This window comes from Eulemur rufifrons, chromosome 17, assembly GCF_041146395.1.
Source record: "Eulemur rufifrons isolate Redbay chromosome 17, OSU_ERuf_1, whole genome shotgun sequence".
NCBI classification, from domain to species: Eukaryota; Metazoa; Chordata; class Mammalia; order Primates; family Lemuridae; genus Eulemur; species Eulemur rufifrons.
In genome coordinates this window covers 48,934,753-48,937,054 of record NC_090999.1, presented here as the reverse complement: position 1 = coordinate 48,937,054, position 2,302 = coordinate 48,934,753, and positions in this window count along the sequence as shown.

The following is a 2,302-nucleotide window of genomic DNA, read 5'->3' as shown; positions in this document are numbered from 1 at the left end:
CACTTATTCACTTATCACTGCTTTTCCTCCTTTTCCTTCAAGGATGTGCATGGATCACCCGCACCTCTTGTGGTATCCTCAGAGACTGTTCCTCCTTGGCTGAATTCCTTGAGTACAGCTGCCATTTGGCCCATGGATTGTCATTTGGCCCTAGTTAGTTGGCCCTTAGCATCTCCTATCTTAGTTATTTATGTTCTGAGTGCAAGGCCTACCTCTGTAACTAGAGTTGCTTTGAGGGCAGGGCCGTGATTTACATCCTCAGCTCAGGCGATATATTTTCATTAACAGTGACTTTTGGCGATTGAACTGGGATAAATAGCATTCCCTGAAAATTCATGCCTACCTGGAATCTGTGAATGTGACCTTATTTGTTAACAGGGTTTTTGCAGAGTAATCAAGTTAAAAACGAAGCCATACTGGTGCCTTAAAGAGGGGGAAATCTGGACACAGAGGAGACACAGGAAAAGGCCAGAGATGGACAGACAGAGGCAAAGAGATGGGAGTGACGGAGCTGCAAGCCAAGGAACGCCAAGGATTGCTGGCAACTACCGGAAGCTAGGAAGAGGAAGAGAAGGGTTTTCCACTAGAGCCTTCAGAGGGATCACAACCCTGCCAGCACCTTCATTTCTGGCTTTAGCCTCCAGAACTGTGAGGAAATAAGTTTCTACTGTTTTAAGTCACCCAGTTTGCGGTAGTTTGTTGGGCAGTCCTAGGAGACTAATACAGGAATGCTGAGCACAGTGAGCAGGCTTGGAATGTGGCAGACAGACACCCTTCTGGGGGCCACTATCCCACCGTGAGCAACCCACTTTCTCAAGGGGCCCCTTGGGGCAATGTTTTAAGGTAAGGAGGGAGTGACTGAAAGCAGTGAATAGACAGGAGAGGGAAAGAGCTGGGTATGGTCTGAGCATAAATCCAAAACAAAGTTTACAAACTTTATGTTGAAAGTGTTTTTAAAGTCTCTTCACAGAAACAGTTTAAGACAAAATGGTTGATTTGGGAGTTGGAGATGGGGGAACAAGTGAGTGAATGATATCCACTTTATGTTATGTTCAAAATAGTAAAACTGACCTCTTCAGGAGGAAGCTAAGTGTGAGAGTGCGTGTGTGCCTTGTTTGAGATAACTGGAAGCTCCTGCGGTATGAGCTGGGGCTGATGATAGCCGGTGGTCCCTTTGAATTCCAGTCCTGGAGGCCTCAGTTTCCCCAGTGGTTAAGAGCATGGACATCAGGCAGATCACTTGGGTCTGAGTTCTGGCTACTTACTGGCAAGTTATTTCACCTCACTTGCCTCCCTCTCCTCATCTGTAAAATGAGAATAAAAATAGCACCCCTCTCATAGGTTGTAAGGATCTAAAGAGTTAATCTGCATAAATTGCTCAGAACAGTGTCCTCGGTGGATAAACAGAAGCCTTAGTTTTTATCATCATCATCATGTGCAATTGTAGGAGACCTGGGAAGGGTAAATTATGTGAACTTTAGTAACTCTTCCAGAGGTCTCACTGGGGAGGAGATAAAGGCAACGTTGGTCATTTGCTTGAAAGGTAAGTCTGTAAAATGGAAGTAAAACATTTGGCGGGGTAGGTAGGCTCAGAGGCTCTGTACTGATGTGTGCAAACTCCAAGTTCCGGGAGTAAAGGATGTGGCGTCCCATGCACACTCCGTCTTTGGGATTCACTGGGTCCTAGATCCTAGCCGGTTGGCCACCGGACCAGCCATACCTATTGCAGGCGCTCAGTCAACGTGGATTGACGGAAGGGAGTAAGGTACAAACCAACGGGGACTGATTTGCCTAGTGCCACTCCCTGCCTGGTAAGGCAGGCCCTGTGAGCCCCTGGCCTCCAAAAGGACTCGAGCCCTGACGGAACACTCTTTGAAGTGCGTGAATGGTAAGCACAGCGTAGTGCATCCATGTTACAAAGTTAGCATATTCACAAGAACTCTCTAGAAAGGCCGAGTCTTAGCTATTGCTCAGTTGGTTAAGCAGGTGTGTGCTTTCTTCCATGCAATTATTTGGTGATCCAGATTGGGCCAGATAACGCGTGGGCACCTCCTGCCACCTGACCCCCCGCTTTAAGGTAAACAGGAAGGCTATTTGGCATGTAGGCACTGATTTAAAAACAACTTTGTACCCTATTTATTGGGCAAAAAGCTCCTCCTTCCCACGCTGCTGATAATCCTTCTCCAGGCTGCGCAGGACACTCCTCGTCTTCCCCATGAGAGGGAGCGTGCCTTCTGCCTCGGCTGGGCGGTTGCTGCAGGGCCCGAGCCTCGCAGAGCCCGGCGTTTGAGGGAAGCAAGGA